Below are 20,935 nucleotides of genomic sequence, written 5' to 3'. Positions count from 1 at the left end.
CATAGGACAATTTTACGCTTTTAAAGGGTGGCTTTTGTGATATGTGAATGAATTCTATCTCAGTTTATCACAAAGCCCACAGAATCTTGGGTAATGGCTGAAGAGCAGGGGTGGGGAAGTGAAAGAGGGAGGAGTAACATTGAGGGTGCACTCGACATTCTGAATGCACTGGGAGAGCCTACAACAGAGGTTCTCAACCTGAGGGTCGCGACCCCCTTGGGGGTCAAATGGCCCTTTCACAGGGGTCGCCCGATGCATAACAGTAGCAAAATGACAGTGATGAAGTAGCAACTAAAATAATTTTATGGTTGGGGGTCACCACCACATGAGGAACTGGATTAAAGAGTCATGGCATTAGGAAGGTGGAGAAGGTTGAGGCCTACACAAAGCTGTGTCCTTGGCCTTGGCCAGGATGCATTAAGCAATACCCCCGAGCTCAACAGTGACCGATAAGGATGGCATCTTGGGGGGTAAAGAGTTTATCAGTGGAACAGCAAACTGACCTCTAACTGGGTGGGGGTGGGGAGAAGCCTTCCATTTTCTTCTCTTCATGAATGTCCTAGCTTTCTGCCAATTCCGTCTTCAGCAAGTCCTACACATTGCCATCAACCCAACAGCAGTGGGTTTTGGGTTTGGGTACAGGCGCCGCAGTTTCAAGCTAAGTCAGTCACTTGTAGGCCAATCCCTCCCTCGCCGCTGCCCCGGTCCCCAGGGGTGGGAATAAGGGTAAACCAGGCTATTGTTCTCTGTACCCCTGCACTCAGACTCAAGAGCCAGAATGAGGGGCCAACTCCCCAGAGAGTCGGTATCAACACTAAAGATAATGGGATGGTGGAGCGTGCTGTCTGATCCAGTCCCCCCAGAGGACCTATAGTAGGAGAAACGGCCCCGAGGGTGTCCGAGGCTGAAATCTTTACAGATTCCATATTTTCCTCCTTGCTGTGCTGCTGGTGGGCTTCAAACATTGACCTTGTGATTCCTGCCAAGCATTTAACCATTGTGCCAGCAGGTGCCTTAAGATTAATGTGTAGCTACTGATTTACGTTTTTCTTGGGTAACCTTCATGTAGGAGGAGGCTTAGAAACCTGAGAACTTGTATCCTGAAAGTTGAATCCGATATCTCTATCATGTAGCCAGGAGCCCTGGTGGCCTTGTGGCTTACTCGGTGGGCTGCTAGCTGGAAGGTCAGCAGTTCAAAACCACCAGCTGATGTGAGGTAGGAAAATGAGGCTGTCTGCTTGGATAAAGATTTTCAGTCTCTGAAACCCACAGGGTTTATAGGTGTTCTGTCCTATAGGGTCACTATGAGTCATAATCAACTCGATGGCAGTGGATCTGGTTGCTGTTATTTTATTGGTGTCCCAGGTTTAGTGACAATTTTACAGCATAATGGAAAACATTCAAATGGCTCCACGTGTGTGTTAGACCAGATTGACTCGAGAAACAAATCCAGAGACACTCATATGTGTCTTTGAGAGCATTTTCTATCAGTTATAATTGTTTATTAATAAAACATCCCAGCCCTATCCAGATCAAGCCCATTAGTCTGATATTAGCCCATGTCTGATACTAGTCCATAAATCACTCTTCAGACTCACGCAGCCACATGCAATGATGCAGGAAGATCACAGGCTGGTGGATGCAAAGTCTTGTAGATTCAAAGGTGGTGGATGCATTTCCAGAACTCTGGATGCCATCAGGGTGGCTCCATGTGGCTTGGCAACAGGAAGATGAGAGAGAGAGAGAGAGAGAGAGAGAGAGAGAGAGAGAGAGAGAGAGAGAGAGAGAGAGAGAGAGAGAGAGAGAGAGAGAGAGAGAGAGAGAGAGAGACCCACTTCCAGGGAGAAAGCAAATAAGTTCCTGGAATGCTCATGATTAGGCCACACCCACAAGGACGGATCATCAGGCTGTGACCTGATTGACCGACTCAACTCCACCCCTACACTTATTTAGCAAGTTGACATGAAATTATGCAACTACCACAAAGCGGCGTTTTAAAATTCATTCCAACTGTGGGCTGAGTGCCTGCAGGTTAGACAGACGGCCAAAGTCCAAGAGCTTCAACATTTCCTGAGTGTCTGGGTCCACTTCCATGATCCCCAGAGCCTGTGCTGAGACGTGAGGAATGTAGTGATCACTCCTTTCTCTCTCCTCTTCCCGCAGTGTGAGGAAGCCACCTGCTGCGCGGGTCCTCTCTGGACCCGCTTCATCAAGGGTGCGACACAGCCCGCAATGCTGTTGTGGTGCGTCTTGCTGGGAGGAATGGCACAGGTTTGTGCGGAGGTTGTCTGGCGTGTGCAGTACTTCTCATGGATGACCGGGGCCACCTTCTTCTCCGTTTTGGTGTGAACTCGGCACTGTGTGGGTCCCTGATAAAAGAGAGCGTTTTTTGTTTGCTTGTTTGAGCTAGGGAATCCTGGTGACACAATGATTAAAGTGCTTGGTTGCTCACCAAGAAGTGGATGAGGGGAACCTGTTAGGCAGATAGGCAGGGATGGAATGTCCATTGACGCATGCCCAAGAGAGCCCAGCACGAGAACAAAGGGCGGCGCACCGCACATGCTCAAAGGCCTAGGTTTTCCCACGGTGGGCATGGGTGGGCATTAAACCTGGATCGGCCCATCTGGGCCAGGTGAATTCAATCCAGCCAATGAGTTCGATCTGGGGTCGTCCACCACGCCTCCCCCTGGAATCCTTGAAAAGGCAGGAGCAAGGTGGGAGGGAGGAGGAACTGGGGAGAGAACTTGAGAAAAAACTTGAGACAGTCTTTGGAGGAGAACTTGGGAGAGAGATCTTTGCGTGACCCCGAGCAGTCTCTGCCAGGCTGCACGGTCGGGAGGAATCCTATGGGTGCCGCGTAAAACCTGAAACTTCTAACTCTCATTAAACCCACTTGGATCACGAGCCAGGCTTCGGCGTGAATTCTTTCTCATGAGGAGCCAAGGACCGAGGTGTAACTCTAGCCCGGAGAGAGACCTTACAAACCCACCAGCTGCTTGTGGGAGAAAAATGTGGGCACAATGTGGGATTGCCCAATAAGTAGGGCAGAAGTGGGCTGACTTGTAGTGAATTTCGCATCGGTTCACCACATCCAAGATTCTGCTCCTAGGCATGCTGGGGCATCTGGGTCTCTCCCAAACCCCCAACCCCTGTCTACAGAATCAAAGTCAAGTTGACAGGGACAGAGGACCAGGTAAACATGGTAAGCAGGGACCTCCTTGTGCTTACTTACGAATGGGTACTGAACGATGGTACATGTTCTTCACCGCAGCTGTGGTGGAACTCCTGTGAGACCATTCACTGTGAACACAAGGAAGCCAGTGCTCCTTGAATAATCGGCTTCTGTTCCTTGAATCCGCTGTTCTTATGGGGTGTTCGGCTGTCATCAAAGCTTCAGAAGCTTAGAAACCCTGTGGGGATGTTCTCTGTCTTTTAGGTGTGATGTGAGTCGGAGTCCACTCAATGGCATGCGCTAAATGATGTGCTCTTGTCTCTCCCTGAAGACACCTTCCCAACGCAGGGAGCCCTAAAGGGTGGGGTACCGGCCCCCACAATTGAGTGGGTCAAGGGGCGGTTGTGTAATGGAGGGGTAAAATTAAAGCCATCCGACAAGGCAAAGCAGGCAAGTGCTCCCCTCCCAGACAGCATGGCTTCAGCAGCCAGATCCATGGAGAGAGCGGGGATGGATTTCCAGCCAAGGTTTACCTACAACTCAGGGGGCGTGCAAGCCCCCCCTAATTACAGGTGACCACATCGTATCAGGAAGGGGTTGTACAATAGGCATATGTGTAGCAGGAGGGAGAGGGGCTAGGGGTGTACACACAATAGGTAGGGGAGGCAGTAGGGGCACACACGTGACAGGAAGGCATACATGTAACAAGGTGGGTGGGCTGTAGAGTCAAGATGGCAACCTAATCTTGGTCCTCCCTGAGCGGGCTTGACCTTAGATATCTTTGGCCTCTTCTTCAGGGGAACAATCCACTATCCTTATCAGAAGGGAGCAGCCCCCACCTAGGGTGGGACAGACTACAGGGTCTGATTGCTCTAGATAACTTTTCAGCAGTCAGAGCCTTAGATCTGGCATATATTATGGGGGACAATGTGGGGAATAACTTTTCTGTTTCCCATACTAAAGGAGATGAGACTTCCGGTTCACGGAGTAGTCATTTTCAAGGAGAACTTAAGTTTAGAGATAATCATCTTTTCGCCCTGCTCCCAAGCCTCATCTCCAATGTATTAAGGGATGAGCTGAGAGCACCTGTGTTGTTGGCAGGGAAGACGGCGTATTGCCTATGACAACCACCACACCATTTGAGGTTTACCGCTACAGGTTCCCTGAGCAACCCTGTAACCATCTTTGCAGGAAATCTGTGGGCAAGGGTTATGCATGAACTCAATTTATTGGATCCCCAGCTACCACCTTTTCCGGGGTGGCATCAGGGACCCTGGAAAATCCTACTCACTAGGGAAGAGTTGAAGTTTCTTTGATCCCCTGGGACCAGGCAGAACACCAAGAGGTCTTTCTTTAGGAAAATTAAAGACAGCAGCTACTCTGGGTATAGATAGACAAATAGCAAAGATGCAGTGTTGGGTTAGTCTCTAAGCAAGGTAAGCACGGCTGACTTGTGCTTACTTCCTAATCTGTAGAGTAGTTTCACATTTCACCTTGTCAGATATTCTGCTTCGAGGCCTGGCTGGCATCTATTGCTCTTCCAGCCACACAGCACCTTCCTACAGAATCAAAATCTGCACATTTACAATCCCTCTCCGGGACCATGTCCTCAGTACGCAGGGTAAGTGCAGACTTACTTGTGCTTACTTATTAAGCTGTAGTGGACAGTTTCACATGGGCTTCAGCACAATGGATAGGGTGAAAAACATGTGAAACCCCACAAACGGTTTGAAGCATGTGCTTAAAAATGTTTTTCTCTGCATGTATACATACACATTTCTGTCTGCATACACACACACACGTCTATGTAGGCAGGTGATTTATATATTTAAGGAATTAGCTCACCACCTAGAGTCCCCCAGGGCTTCCTTGAAGCCATGACACCCCGGCTCCTAGCTGAGCCCTCCACAACAGACAAGAGGAGATTGGGGATCCACTCTCGTGGACGGCTAGATTATCCTCAAGGGTTTGTTTTTTTTTTTTTTTTTTCCGTAAGCCTCATTGGAGGCTTTGGTGGCTTTGTGGTATAAATCTTGCTTTTTATGAGGGAGGCCCGGGTTTGTTTCCTGGCCAGTGCACCCCAGGCCCAGTCCCCCACCCCCACCCCTGCAGTGTCCCCACTGGACTGTGCTCTCCTAGGATGCTGACCAGGCTCTTCCAGACTCAGAGGCACCAGGAAGAAAAGCCTGCTGACCTCCTGGTGTCACCGCGACCGATCCAGCACAGATTATGTGACTGGCAGGGGCTGTCCAGGGTACCATTTTGTTCCATTGTGCAAAGGTCACCTTGAGCCCGGAGGGAGGCCACTCAACAGTAGTGAACCACAGTCACAAGTCTCACTTACTTTATAGGAATGCTAGCTAGTGGCCCCCTCCCCCTTTATCTGTCACACCAATCTCGCCCAGAGCTATCTGTCCTAGCATCCAGTAGCACAATGGGCTGACTGCAGGCTTCCCTCACCTGATTGTGCGCCCCCTGCAGAGTTCACCTTCTTTCTGCTGTGCCTGGTGGTACGAACTGAAGGCCTGCAGCGGCCCCGCGTGGAGCGAGTCTAGCTATGGGTGCTGTGTGTTCCCGCGCCGTGTGCTCACGTCGTGTCTCTGTGGCTGTCACATTTTGCTCATCCCCACCCTATTTCTTTTTTTTTCCCCCCACCCTATTTCAAAGGACTTCATCATGCTGTTGCACACTGGCTGGACGACAGGACAGGGCCCACCGGGAGACCAGAAAGTGTGTGTGACTTGTTTCATGACAGTGGGTGCTTTCTTGTCCACGTCTGGAATGGGACCCACAGGGGCTCCGAGGTTTGTCCGCACTCTTTGATCGTTTTCAGGACACTTCTGCAAACATTATTTCATCTAGTCTTTGCAGCAACCCTACTTGTTGATTATTTGCCTCGTTTGGCAGGGGAGAGAACCCTAGCTGCACAAGGTCACACTGAGAGGTTCAGGGTGAGAGTCGGTCTTCAGCCCTTGTCAGCAGACTCTGAGTTGGCAGCAAACTCCTGAGAGTTTCCCAGACTCTGAATCTTTCTGGGAGCAGAGAGTCCACCTTCCTCTCTTGGAGTGGCTGGTGGGTTTGAATCACTCGCCTTGTGGGTCATAGTCCACTGTTTATCCTACTGTACCACCTCCCAAATACACCCAGGTCCTTTCCCTGGGAAACAAACCTTTGGCTACAGAACTAACTACTGCACAAAATTGTCTTCGTAAGTTTTTCTTTTTAATTTAAGACCAACTTTTTAGACATAGGCCATTTACTTATTATTTTTATTAAAAATCATTATTGTTTTAATTAAAAAGCATTATTTTAAATTAAAAATCATTTAAAATAAAAGTCATTATTATTTTATTTAAAACCATTATTTTTTATTAAAAAACCATTGTACTGGGGGCTCTTAAATTAACTCTTACAACAATTCATATGTCAATTGCATCAAGCATATTTTGACATGTGTTGCCATCAGTATTTTCTAAACATTTACTTTCTATTTGAGCCCTTGGTATGAGCTCCTCTTATCCCCCCTTGTCCCCTCAGGACCTCTTGATAAATTATCATTATTTTCTTATCATACACCGACCACTGTCTCCCTTCCCCCATGGTTTCTGTTGTGCATCCCCCTGGGGGCAGGGGTGTGTGGTGACCTGTGGATCATCAAGATCGGTTCCCCCTCCCTCCCCTTCTCTCCTGCCCCCTTCCCCCAGCCCTCGGGGTATCGCTACTCCCATTCCTGTTCCTGGATTCCTGGCGTCCTGAGCTCTTATCTCTTAGCTGTACCTGTGCACATGCTGCAGTCTGGAGAGAGGGCATGTACTTCGGTGACTCTAGTTCCCTTCCACCATGTAGGGAAGTGTTCATGGTTTGCTGGCTAATGCAACTTGAAGTCGCGTGGGATGTGTTCATGTTTTGCTTCACGTCTTTGCTTCTGATGCGCTATGCACAGCCCTGCACTTGCTTCTAAAGAAAACCCGCTGAGCAGTGCCCGTGGCTTGGCTAGTTTGGCCCCACCAAGGATGATGAAGCAAACGGAAGAACGCCGTTTCTAGCACTTCCCCCAGCTCACACTTTAAACTCCTCCGGAAGGCGATGTCATTTGTCATTTCCCCGAAAGTCTGTCAGGGAGCGCAGAATCGTTGGTCTTGTAGCGGAATCTCTCCGGAGGTGAGACAGGAGGTCTAGCCCCATACACGCTCAACTTCCACCCCACCGCCGTGCCCCAATCAACCAGGCACGGCAAACACACAGCTGAAAATAGTTCAGCCCAAGAGGCCACTTCCAAAATGAGACTGCAGTGGGCCACCCTTGAGGTCTACCAACAAGGGACAGACAAGAAATAAGCAGACATGGCTCCCGCCACGCAGCAGCTGAGCTGTTTATAAGCAGGAAGGTGTCCTCGGAGACTCCCCACCAGGACTGCTGGTTTCCCAGCAGTAAGTGGGATCAGGTGTAGGACTCATTAAATCATTGGCTGTGGAGTGAGTTTGGTACCTTTGAGAGGTCTCGTTCAAATGCAATTGCTGGGTGGGAGCGGAAAGACATTGTTTTTCTCTTTATTTCCCCCTCCCTTGACCCCCTGGTAACCATTGGCCATCTTGTATCTCAGTGGATTTGTCTTTAAACGTTATTTCATGCCGTGAAATCACATAGTAAATACTTGACCTCTTGTGCCTGACTTAATTTCACTAAGCATATTGTTTGTAACACCCCCCCCCACCCCTGTCCACGTGTCATACCGCAGTGGGGTGCATAGTCTGAGTCTGGAAGCTTTGTCACCGAGGTTTCAGACAGCAGCAGGGTCACCCGTGGGGAACAGGTGCTAGTAGACCTTCGGACTAAGTCTAGGGGTGGGGGGGATGATCAGGTGATCTGCTACTGAGCGGTGGCCTTGGAACACCTGTGGGCCACAGCCGACCGCGCTGTGCCTGTCTTGCGTTGGACATGCAAGAAATCCGTGGCTCGAGGAGGACATCCTGGCTGGTGAACCAGGGGACCGACGGAGGTGTGGGAGACCCGTGGTGAGAGAAAGCGACCCAAGCACCACAGCTACAGACTGGAGTGTGCCAGCATTTAGGCGGATGCCGCAGAGCGGGCAACAGCTCCTTCAGGTCCCCACGGGCCACCTGGCGTCCCAGTTAACTGATGGTAGCCACTGATTGACTGATTGAATGCGCCCAAAGTTCATCCCGATGGTGTCATATATCAGGACATCAGTCTGCTTTATAGATGATGAGCACTTCATGATACGTGTCCACTCAGTGGATGATAGACACTTGGGGCCGTGCCAGCTTTGGACTCTTGGAGCCAGGCTGCACTGAACACTGGTGTAAGCGTGTCTGTTAGAAGCATTGTTTTCCATGCTTTTGGTCTGGGCGTGGGCATGGAATGACTGGGTCACCTGGCAATGCTTCTGCTTTGCTTTGCATGACCATATGACCCAGCCACGGGATACTATGGGCCCAAACATAGGAACGAGTGTGAGGATGGCTCGGGACCGGGCAGAGTCTCGCTCTGCTGTACACAGACCACTGTGAGTGGGGACTGACTTGAGGGTGCTAACAACGACAGCATCAGCCTGAGCAACCACACCACGGTAATGCCGTGTGTATTGTTATTTTTTAACGGCCCACCTGTTACCCATACTAGTGGCTCCCTTTTGCTTTCCCATCAGCAGTGCACGAGCGGTCCTGTGCCTCCACATGCCCCTCAGTACTTACTTACTATTTTCTGTCTGTCTAAGAATCGCTAGCCTAATGGGCATGAAGTAGTCTCTCATTACGGCCTCAACGTGCATTTCTCTGACTTCAAATGACATGGAGCATCTTTGCAGTTCTTCTTTAGAAAGATATCTGTTTAGCTTTTTAAAAACGTTTGAGCTGTTTAGCTTTTTAAAAACGTTTGATTGTGAATTGGGTAAAGGTTGACAGCAGGCCGGGAATCTTATATGCAAGGAGCTGCAAGTATTTTGTTATCTATTGCGATTCCCTCAGGAAGATTGCTTATCACACTTCCTCCTTAAGTTCCCTGTTTCCAGTCTTCCATCTTTCCTCGCCCTCTGAACTTTGACCTTGGGTAAAGGCTGCTCTTCAATGGTGGGTTAGTCTAGCACAGAGGTGAGTTCAGTTCCACCCCTGAAGAGGAACCAAGCGTCTTAGTCTTGGGCTCCCATCGGTCTTTAGTCAACCAGTAAGGTTAGTCTTTTTTATGATTTTGAGTTCTGGTCCATATTTTTGCTGTTGACTTATACCCACCCACTCTACTCACTGCCAGTAAGTCAATTCTGACTCACAGAAACTCCTTCCAGGGCTTCTGAGGCTGTCAATCTCGACATGGGCAGAGCACCTGAGCTGTTCCTGTGGAGTCAGTGGTTGCTTCGAACCTACAACCTTGCAGTTAGCAGTGCATCACTTACCCAACAGTGCCTGAGAACCCTTCATACGCTATTCCTTATAGGGCTGCCATGAATCCCTTATCTGATACTTGGTATCCAAATAGTCTTTTTCGTGGGCTGTTTCTTAATTTTCTTGATGATGTCCCTGGATACACCAAAGTTTGAAATTTTAACGAAGCCCAGTCTCCCAATTTTTCCCTCTTGTGAGTCACACTTTTGGTGTCATGTCCCAGAATTCTTTACCTGAAACAAGGTCCTGAAGCTTTCACCCTGTTTTCTTCAATTCTCCCCTGCCTTCCCCAGAAGGATTTTGAGCTTTGCATGTACCTTTTATGTCTTGCATTTCGGAGCATGCACTTGGACACCAGTAGTCACCACAGCAGTGCTGACAATAACCAAAAGGTAAGAGCAACATATGTGTCTATTAATAGATCTTGATGGTGCCACACGTGATACATACAAACAGAATTTTATTCAATCATGAAGAGAAATACAGTTCGGATACATGTTACCACATCGATAAACCTTGAAAACAATATGTTGGATGACTGAAGTTAGGGACAAATGAACACACATTGTATGAGCTCACTAATACAAAACATCATCCAGCAAGAAGATATGCAGAGAAAAATGTTTGTTAGTGGTTAACAGGAGGAGGAAGGATGAGACAATGAAGGTTATTGCTTAGAGGACACTGAGTTTCTGTCGCTGTCCAGCCGATTCCAACGAATGGCAATCCCACGTGTGTTAGAGTAGACCTGAGCTCCACAGAACACTTCAAGGAGTGTTAATGGCTTTGCTTTTGGAAGTAGGTTTCCAGGACTTTCTTCCTCCCCACATAGTTTCTGCAAGTAAAAAGTTAGACTTTGGAGGCTCACCCCAGAGCTCCAGCCTTGCCTTCCCTTAGAAGGGAAAATATGCACTTAAGGACAACAATTCCTTAAGTATTCAACAATTCCTTTTCTCTGTATTTTATATAGTTTTGCCAATGTAAACTGAGGGCTACAATTTGTCAGCACTGTCAGAGACGCTGGGCATGTAGGAATGACGTATAACACAGTACCCGCCCTCAAGGAAATCACAATTTGATGGGGGAGACTTCATGTATTTCAGAAGTACTTACTGAGCACGTATGTGGCAAGGCACAGGAGTCTATGCTGGATGTAGAGTAGATCTAACCACTTCCTTCGAGTTGATTCAAACTCAGAACTGTGGTGAAGAGAAAGTTGCTTGGTGTGGCTCTTCTCTCTATAGTCTTTGTAACTCCTACCCAGTGACTGAGAGTATGCAAACAAGGCGTAGAAGACTCTAACTTGGGATTGGTCAGTTTTGCCACTCTGGTGGGTATAAAAGTGGGCCATCTCAGAAGCAGGAAGAGAAAAGTCCTCCAATCATTAAGTCCATTGTACACAATTGTGCAAAACCTCTGTCTGAAATGGGGGAGGCAGCAGAGGCCGCAGAGGCCACAGCACCAAGTCTATGAGACAGAGCAGAGAAGCAGCACCGAGACCACAAGATAGAGCGGTGGGCTGGACTTAACAAGTAAAGGTGGGTGTCTTCAGGTGGGAGGCTGGCTTGCAGAGTGGTGTGCTCCTTGGACACTCCTCAGTGTTAACAGAGCTTTGTAACACTCGACACAGGTCAAGGGACCACATGGCTAAGAGGCTAAGGAAAAGAAAGAGACATGCCTGTCGCCATGGCTAAGAAGAGGCACTGTAGACAAAAGGACTATACCCTTAATGCTTTCTGATCCTGACTTGGGGTAACCTAACTTCCCTAATAAACCCCCATAATGGCGAGCATTCACAATGGGTTCTGTGTGGCCATTGGGATGGATGATCGAACCCGCGGTGAAGTGGAGTGTCGCGGTAGACAGTTGATATCAGAACAGGGTAAACAAGGGTGGAGGGTGGAGGCTCCTCTGACCCCTGCCTCATAGGAGTCATCCTGGGGTGGAGTTGGATTCGCCTCCATCCATTGTGTCAAGCACATTTGTATCTTTGTTGCCATCATCATGCTCCTAGAAACTTTTGCATTCTGCAGAAAGCTTGGAAACGTATACAGCTTCTGTTTTGTTTGTGGGTTTATTTATTTATTGAGAGGGTTAATCTCCCTGGGCTGTTTTTAATTTTTTCTCCTTTTTCTTAGTGCTGTTGCTCTTGCTGCTTGCAGCCGCCTCCTCAGGGCCACTGCTGGCAGGCTCCCCCTTCATGGGGAGCTGCTTCTTTGTCTTTGGGAAGCTCTGCCCATTGCTGCCTCATGAGGGTCACCGCCAGGCTCCTCTTTGGGGCGAGATTCCAGTTTCTCCCTCTTGAGGAGAGGCGCCCCTTCTGGCTCCAGCCGTTGTGTCGGGAGAGTGAGCATCATAGAGTTCCAATTTAATAAAAGAAGGTATGGGATGTTTTCTTTATATACAATTACTCTTTATATAAATCTCTGTCTTATACACATTTAAGTGTCTATGATTTTTTTTGTCTAGTCTACCCAGAATAACACAATATTTATTTGAATAAATTTTAGAAGAAAAAATCATCACCATCAGATTGTTGTTGTTTGAATACTTAATTTGTTTTCCTTTTTAAATCATTTTATTGGGGGCTCATACAATTCTTATCACAATCCATCCATTCATCCATTGTGTTAAGCACATTTGTACATTTGTTGCCATCATCATTTTCAAAACATTTTCTTTCTACTTGAGCCCTTGGTATCAGCTCCTCATTTTCCCCTTCCTCCCCCATCCTTCCTCCCTCACAAACCCTTGATAATTTATAAGTTATTATTTTTTCATGTCTTACACTGACCGATGTCTCCATCCACCCACTTTTCTGTTGCCCATCCCCCTGGGAGGGGGTATATGTTGGTGATTGTAATCGGTTCCCCATGTTTGTTTGTTTGTTTGTAACAGACCACAGGCACTGCTATTCTCTGGAAAATGCAAACAAACAACCAGTTTGGAGATCGACAACCCTGGTTTTGCTTCTCCAATTCTCCATTTACTGTTGGGAGCCAATCGTCACATAAGTCAAGTAACTTGACCATCTATAAAATGCGGGTAATTACAACTCTAGGCAGTTGTGTGAGTGGGATTATTTTGCATCCTAAACACCAACAAATCTAACTCCCCAATACTGACTGTATTGGCTTGCTTCAACTAAACGAACTAACAAAACTGTCTTTAAACCTAACACTGTCTCCCTTTCATCTATTTCCACAGCCTTATTTCTATTCTCAGGAGCCCTGGTGGCAGAGTGGCAGAGCCACCTGCTCTGTGGGAAAAAGATGAGGCTGCTACTCCTGTAGATGTAGCTCCGAAGCCCACAGGGGGTAGTTCTGCTCCTATTTTGGCATTTCTGTTCGCAATGAGTCTTAGTTTTTTGAAAGGCCTCGTGCTACTGTGCTTGATAGTGGCGTGTGGAAGGAGGAAAGGGACACTGTGCAATGGACACCATGCACCTGACTCTGCTCTTGGCTCGTCACTAACTGCCATCGAGCCCATTCTGACTCCTAGCGACCCTATAGGACAGGGGGCACTGACCCTTTTTGAGATTGTAACTCTTTACTGGAGTAGAAAACCTCATCTTTCTCCCAAGGGGCACCTGGGACTTCTAACTGCTGACCGTGAGCTTCGCAGCCCAAAGAGTAACCACCATGCCACCAGGGCTCCTCTGACCCTAATCGAGGCCAGGCTATCTGTGTTTAAGGAGCGTTGGTGGCACAGAAGGTAGGCACTGGGCTGCTATCACAAGGCTAAGCAGCAGGTTCAAACCCACCAACCAGTTCCTCCTTGGGCGAAAGATGCGCCATCTGTTCCCGTGGACGACTTACAGCCATGGAAACCCTACCTCGGGGCGGAGGGGGGGGGGGTGTCGTGAGGCAGAGTCTGCTGGATGGCAATGAACTTGGCTGGGATTTGTATCTCTACCTTTCTAACGGTTAATTCTTGCAGCAACCCCATGAGGGAGGTGTGTTTTTCCACAAAAGGAAACAAGTTTAAAGACAGACTCAAACCAAAACTCACCTCATCTAGTCTGTTCTGACTCATCAAGACCCAATAGAACAGAGTGGAGCTGGCCTGTGAGTTTCCAGTGAGAGAGTGATCTGCTTGGCCCTGCCCATCCTCACCAGGGTTCCCATGTATGAGCCCACTGTTGCAGCCACTGTGTCCATCCATCTTGCCCAGGACCTCCTCTTTCCAAGCATGATGTCCAAGGAGTGGTCTCTCCGGGAGAAGAAATCTCGCCACCCTTGCCTCTAAGGAGCATTCTGGCTGTACTTCTTCCAAGACAGATGTGTTCGCTCTGTTGGAAGTCCAGGGTACTTTCTATAGTCTTTGCCAGCACCACAATTCACACGTGTGGCTTCTTCTTCAGTCTTCCTTATTCATGTCGAACTTCCACATGCAAATGAGGCGATTGAGAAATACCATGGCTTGGCTCAGGTGCACCTTAGTCTTCGAAGTAATGTCTTTGCTTTTCAGTACATTTGAGGGGTCTTGTGAGCCGAGTTCCCCAATGCAATGTGTCTGATCTCTTTGACTGCTGCTCCCATGAACTTGGATTGTGGATCCAAGTCAGACAAAATCCTTGAGAACGTCAATCTTTTTTCTCCTTTTATCATGATGTCACCTAGTGGTCCCGTTGTGAGGATTTCTTTGCATGGAGGTGAATTCCACACTGAAGTCTACAAATCTTTCCTGGAGTAGAAAGGGCCATCTTTCTGGCAGGATTGCTGGTGGGTTCGAATCACCACCTGGAGGTGGGCTGCCCAACAGGTAACCAGTGTTCAAAGTAATTTCACAGTTGGCCTACTGCCCTAACGACCGTCTTCAGCCTAAAAATATATATGCAGAAAGGTAGTTCCCAATTCTATAAGTTAGCGCTTAAATAAGAACAATAATAGATTATAAGAGTTTTTAAAAGATTAACGGAGTATAAAAGCATACCTGACAAAAACAATAAAACTGCTATTTAAGATCTTTCCATATTGCCTTTTGGATTGGTGTCCTCTGCTTTTACCTAAGCCTCACCAGCTGTGTGATGTATCCTTCACCATCTTCTCATGGCAGGAGTAGGAGTCCATTCTTTTAGAGCAGTGGCTCTCAACCTTCCTAACGCTGCCACCCTTTCATACAGTTCCTCATGTCATGGTGACCCACGACCATAACATTATTTCCGTTGCTACTTCATCACTGTCATTTTGCTATTGTTAGGAATCAGGCAAGACCAAAGGGGTCGAGACCCGCAGGTTGAGAACTGCTGCTTTAGAGGCAGGCCAAGTATAGAGTAGTCATGGTGTTTGATATGTTAGCAATAGGTGACTTCTCTGCATAGATTATGTTCATTGAAAAATCTTTCTGCTTCTGCTGAACTTACAGCCATTGTTCCAACAATATTTGTAGCTCTGGACAGTTTCAGGAATTGGCATAACTCATTCAAAGCTGAAATGAATGTGTCAAACAACCCTCTGGCTGTTTGGCATTTTTTCTCTTTATGTTCTGTTTGTTTACCGAAGTAACAAGTGTAAAGGAATAAAAATGTACTTTCATCAAAAGTATAACGAGTTTTATGAAGTCAATGAATTAAAATTGCAAGCAAAGCTCTATTTTTTAATACACATGGACAGAATGAGCGCTACTGCAGGTACTTAGACTACACGGTTTTGCAGGTGAATGTTAAAAAAGAGTCGAAATGTAAATTTTTAATTGCCACATTGGGTGGCTGTCCATTTGTCCACCTTCGAGAGAACGCTGGTTACAGTGCCTTTTTAACAACCGGTTTGCCAAACTCAACACAAACTTAGGTGTGAATCCCACCACTGCCTGTAAGCCACGGCTCCAGCAGACGAACCACGAGTAGAAATAGTCACTAAACGCCCAGGTCTAACTGAATAATCCGTGATCCTTTTCCACATGGAGTCAGCTTTTCTCCGAAAACATGCCAAAAGCGTGTGATTATTTTTACGAATAAAAGACATTCCAGATGAAGTTTGTCTTTAAAAATAGTTTTTAAAATTGTCTGGAGGACTCTGGGGGTAACTTTGGTGTCGGCTAACCCTGAAGCACCCCTGGGACCTTAGCCCACTGTACTTCCTATTTGACCATGAAGAAACCCCGCGTCGTCCTGGAGTCAGCTCCTACGTGGGCTCCAGCTTGTGGGTTTCAACTGCCTGCAGCTGAACTAACTAGCAAGCCCGGGAAGGGAGAGTCCTGTCGTTCCGGCTGGTGGCCAGCAGGGGGCTCTGAAGACCCGGGAGATTCCTTTTGGCCTGGAGGTGGAAGATGGATTTTCCAATTTCATGGGGCAATTGTAGTGGAATTCGAGCAAATAAAGGTAGGTCTGCTACCTACAGGAACCAGTCCCAATGGTCTACATTTCCTGGGCCAGCAGCTGGAGCGACCAGCAGAAAGCCCAATCTCACCTTGAGGAAACAGCTGGGGAGTGTGCCGGGTCTTCCAACAGGAGCCTGGCTCCTAGAGGGGACTCACTCAAAACGGAGAGGCAATTCCCAGGGCAGGTGCGGCGCAGGAGAGGCGTTATTGCAAGTTTTAAAAATTGTTTTTAAGTCTAGGAGAGATGAGAAGCTGGCGAGAAAAGTGGAAAGAGGTGGTTCTGTAGCTTTAAAAGCAGGGATATATATATATATATATATATATATATATATATATATATTCCACCTTTATTTTCTGTGAAATGTTGTGACTTCCTAAGATTTTAGGGACAGGCCTATATTCCAGGGAAAGAAAAGAATCCAAACATGCCAGTTCCTTAATTAATACTTGCAGAGAACTACACTTTTCCTTTAGGACAAAAAGGCAATTAATAAGCAAATCGACCAAGGTGTATTAAGATAGACATCCTCGACTGGATCTCAGGGCAACCAGGTGTACTCATAGCCCATGGCTGGCTAGTGATTCCAACTCTTCACCACACTGTAGGCCGGGGAAATGCCCCTCGGGGTTCCAAGGCTGTAAGTATGGAAACAGGTGGGCATGTCATTCTTCCACCGACTGGCTGGTGACTTAGAACCACTCATCTGCAGATTAGCAGCCAGGGGCTGTACCCCCTGTGCCACCAACGATCCTTAGGGGGCATAAACTTTCATGAAAAAAATGTTGCCCTGGATGAATATTTTTTTTCTATATTAGATGCATTTTCCCATTAATGTTCCTCATAAAACTAAAGGTTAGGAAAATGTCGATTTAAAATAATAACAGAGTCACATTATTAGTCTACAGGAAAAATATCGCCATTGGGCTGCTGACCACAAGGTCACCTGTTAGAAAGCGCCGGCCACTCCATGGGAGAAAGAGGCCCTCCACTCTCAGAAACCCACAGGGGCGATTCTGCACCACTGGATTTCCAAAAGAGAGACAGCCCTAAAGAGGTGTGAGCACATTTGTAACAATCATCCACACAAGACCAGTGGGGCAGCTTGGCCTACGGTAAGGCTCCCATGGCAGGAAGGGACAGGGAAGAAGGATAGAGGGAAATGGCAAAGAGAGAGAAGAGCGATGTCACATTGTGGGGACCAAAACAATGTCACAGAACAATGTACAGACCAGTGGTTCCCACCTTCCTAATGCCACGACCCTTTAAGGCAGTTCCTCATGTTGCGGTGACCCCAACCATAAAAGAATTTCATTGCTATTTCATAACTGTAATTTTTCAACTGTTATGAATTGGGTGACCCAAAGGGGTCACGACCCACGGGTTGAGAACTGCTGGTATAGATGGTTGAACGACAACCAAATTTGCTCTGAAAACTTTCACCCAGAGAACAAGAAAATATTTAAAGGCACCATATAACAGTAAAGGAACTCTAGCGTTTGCTCTAACCCTACCCCCAGCATTTGCCCTAAGTCTAACCTTATCCCCAGGCCTAATGATACCATAGCACTAATTCTACCCCAATCAATGACCGTAACCCTAACCCTAATCCTATGGCCAACCTTCATCCTAACTCCACACAAATCCGAGTCCTTTTACCCTAACTCTATCCTTCACTTTAAATAGACAACGGACTACTTAAGCCATATCCGGAAGCATGTGTCCAGTAGTAAGGGTATGTCCCCCTCTTCTCTCTCTCTCTTTTTAAAACGTGGCAAACACGCACGTAGTGCAAACACGCGCCACTTCAACAATGTTCTCTTGCGCAGTGCTGGGCACCAGTTACGTTCCTCATCCTGTTCACCCGTCCCCATGAGCCGCTCCCCAGTGTTCTGTCATCATCCACTCCACGCGACATTCCTGTTTCATGTTACGTAATGTACAGGATTGATTTCAGGAAAATGTGGATTAACTGAAGGGGAAACTCTGGACCAAAAGTTTATTTGGCTTCTCTTAAGCCCTCTCCCCAGGACATTTTTCAGCAGAATACTCTCAGGTTGTCTTTGGCTGTTCAGACTTGCTTTTCCGTAGCCAGGGGGAGCATTTGGTCATGACTGGGTCGATCTGGGCTACAAGGGGGAGGAAGGGCAAAAGCCACACAGCTGAGGCAGCATCCCAGAGTGAAGTCTGAACAAAGCTCACCCGGGAAGCAGGGCACTTGGAGCGTTCAGGAGGCACGGTACCCGCCGGAGCCCTGTCTGGCTGAATTCACAACCCATGAAAGGAGCCCGGGTGACGTGGTGGTCTGCCTTTGGACTGCTAAGCGCAAGGCCTGCAGTTCAAAAAGCACAAGCTGCCTGGAGGGAGTGTGATGAGGCGGTCCAGGTGTAGTTCCCAGGAAGATCTCCATGCTGGAGACCCCCAGGGGCAGATGCATCCCGGGCGAGTCAGCACGGGCTCCATGGGAGTGAGCTTGGTTTGAACATTTCCTCATTTGGGAACAGAAGAGGTGTTTTTGCATATGCAACTTCTGAAAAATGCTTCTTTTGTAAATTGGTAACGATTCTTTTCCGATTGGTAACAGGGTGGGCCAATGTCAAGTGAGGGGCTGGGCCATCCCCAAAGTCCTGATGGCTCTCAATCTTTAGGACAGCGGTTCTCAACCTTCCTAATGCCTTGACCCTTTACTACCGTTCCTCATGTTGTGGTGACCACCCCCCCACCCATAAAATCATTTTCGTTGCTACCAAGTCTAACCTTATCCCGAACCCTAACCACAATATAGCACTAATTCTACCCCAATCAATGACCATAACTCTAACTGCACCCCTAATCCTATGGCAAACCTTAATCTTAACCCTACACCAATCCTAAACCTAACTCTTTGCTATTGTTATGAATCGAGCGACCCCTGGGAAAGCGTTGTTCGACCCCCAAAGGGGTCGACACTCACAGGTCGAGAACCGCTGCTAAACTGACCTGATACTGATGGCAGCATTGCTTGAGTTGTAAGGAGAGCCTGGTAGGGGTGTTCTTCCCACAAAAGAGGGCTCTTTCAGCCAGTCCAGGCTTGACGCAAGCAAATCTCATTCAGACACACCACCATTGTCCTCAGCCATAGGTGAAGGACACGAGCAGCCGGGCACCCAGCAGAACGCACGGAATCTGACTGTGTTACAAGACGTCAGTGTCTCTTTGGAAATCAAACCAATGCCCCATTTCTAGCTTTCCCAGGAGACTTTTTTGTCTCTCTCTCCTGAGAACGGCAAAAGTTGTGATCCTGGATGTGCTGTGGGTACACAGGAGGTTGGAGGGTCAGCCGTGAGCATGGCCTCCACGGGCCGCGGCAGCAGTCTCCAGAGCGCAAGCTCTTTCCTAGCCTTTCAGCCAACGCAAAGATGTTGCGATAAAACTGGGGCACAGCACTGAAGTTAGGGTGTAGTCTCTGGTAGGGGCAGGTGTGGGGGGTCATAACGTGGTTGAGAGGCGAGCTGTACCCCATCGTAGATCTGGGATTGAGCTCATCGTTGGTTGTCCTTATTTGCCAGTGAAGGAGCCAATTAGTGTTAATTGTGTTGGCAATTTGGAACAGCCAACAGGGGATTGATGTGAGACAATCATGGGAGGACCCCCTCTGTCCCAGCCATGGCTGACAGTCAGGTGGGGCATCAGGTTGCTGGGAACTGCCCCTTGGTCAGTGAGAAAAACCCCTGCTCTGTCCTCTCACTGTGAGCCTCCCCAGCTGACATCCATAGGCAGTGACCTGACGATGCAGACGGTCACTGGGGAGCTCAGTCTATTGCGAGACATGGATGTGGATAGAGCCAGACAAGAGGGAAGGGAGACATTTCTCACTAACATTCAGTTTTCTCTGCTCCCTCAGCCTGACAAGAGAATCTTGTGAGTGCCAACCCAGCCCCCCAGCCCCCCACTATCCAAAGCGGTTAAATCCATCTATTTAATAACAGGAGGGAGGGTGGGGGGGCAGACGGAGGGGGAAGTCAGGGGAGCTAGGGCCCAGAAGGGCATGTGATGCCTGCTAACCTAGAGGAGAAAAAGAGGGATGTGAGGATTACTGTCAGAATTATGAATCTGGTCACCTTTAATGACCTTGAAAGTCACTAGGAAGGATGGAATCGATTCTCTAATTTACTTTGCCTAACGAACTGTTCTTCCACATGACGTGGCTCCCCCCCCCCCCCGTGGACAACGCCCCCCTCCCACCTTCTTCAGGGGTATCCACGCAGCGGAAACGGTGCGCAGGCACTGGGACAGGCATTTCGCTCTATAATTGGGGGTGGTGGTGAAGGTGGGGTGGGGGTGGCAGGAAGGAAAATGACGTACCTTTCCCTGCCTCTCGCCCACCCAATGACTGGCGTGCCTGTTTGGGCTGGTTTCTCAGCCCTTGAACGCGTAAATCCCCTTTCCCCGTCTCCCTGTATTGGGGAACAAGTCCAAGGATTGTTCCGGGTGAGCTGGGTTTGGTTCAGAGGAAGGGATTGTGCCCTAAGAATTCCCCAGCCTTGCTGCTACCAACTTGGCTACAGGAACTCCGGCGCTGCAGCTAGTCCTGCCTTGGCAGCCGCAGGGCGACGCGGGGGAAAGGGCTGGTGGCGCCCAGGGCGAGGACGCACTTTCGTTTCAGCGGGTGGGTGGTGGGTGACGGCTCCGGGGGCGCAGGTCCCCCAGGGGTCCAGTCGGCGACACCAGGGACACCTAGGGGGCTCTGGGGCCCAGCACCCCGCAGCCCTGGGCTCCGAGGCTGGGGACCGGAGCTGCCGCATCCCCAGCGCGGGGCCCCCGGGATCCAGCGCCTCGGGGACCGGGGCCCACGCGGGGAAGGTCGAGCTCGCCGGTGAGGTCACGGTTGCTATGGCTCTCGGCAGTGACGCGCGTCACCACGTGACCCGCGGTTGCCATGGCGCCGGGCGCCGGGCGGCTCGGGCGCTCCGCCCCCCGGAGTGACGTGCTCCCGCCCCCCTCCCCGCTTTTCCCGCCCCCCCGTGCCCCCTCCCCCCGGCCGGCTCCCCGCGGCCCCGGAGGCTT

The 20,935-nt window shown here is 48.9% G+C and overlaps 1 pseudogene; it reads right to left on the bottom strand.

Annotated features, from left to right (window-relative positions):
* Positions 1 to 1,945: 1,945 nt before the first annotated feature.
* LOC142446003 (small ribosomal subunit protein eS17 pseudogene) lies at positions 1,946 to 20,809 on the bottom strand (annotated as a pseudogene).
* Positions 20,810 to 20,935: the final 126 nt, after the last annotated feature.

Source organism: Tenrec ecaudatus, chromosome 4, assembly GCF_050624435.1.
Source record: "Tenrec ecaudatus isolate mTenEca1 chromosome 4, mTenEca1.hap1, whole genome shotgun sequence".
Lineage (NCBI taxonomy): Eukaryota > Metazoa > Chordata > Mammalia > Afrosoricida > Tenrecidae > Tenrec > Tenrec ecaudatus.
This window is presented reverse-complemented; position numbering and strand designations above follow the sequence as displayed.